Below are 421 nucleotides of genomic sequence, written 5' to 3'. Positions count from 1 at the left end.
CAAAGACTATAAAACCTCTTGACGGCGCATCCAGTGCTTTGACGTTCGAAAACTATTAGTATTTTGTCGCCTATATAAGCTATCTGTATGAGTGACCATTTTAGTTTGTGTCCAAGTGTTAGACCTGTGCGCACGCTAAATTATCGTAAATTGTTAAAATTATTTTGCAATTAAAACGCATTAAAATGCCTTCTTGTGCGGTGAAGTGGTGTGGGAAACATTCCAAGACATCGAGTTACAAAAAGGATGGTATAACTTTTCACCGGTAAGTAAGCAGAACGATTATTTTATTTATTTTTGTAGGTTATACGAGATCTGTATGTGTCAAGATAAAATGGATGGCGGGTGACAGATGCAAAGGTGCAGAAACGCGCGTTTATGTCTTTTGGAAAAGTCTCTTTCTTTCATTAGTCAATTCTAA

The sequence above is a fragment of the Trichoplusia ni genome, chromosome 4 (assembly GCF_003590095.1).
Source record: "Trichoplusia ni isolate ovarian cell line Hi5 chromosome 4, tn1, whole genome shotgun sequence".
NCBI lineage: Eukaryota > Metazoa > Arthropoda > Insecta > Lepidoptera > Noctuidae > Trichoplusia > Trichoplusia ni.
The sequence above is the reverse complement of the archived record's forward strand: the minus strand, read 5'-3'. Positions refer to the sequence as shown.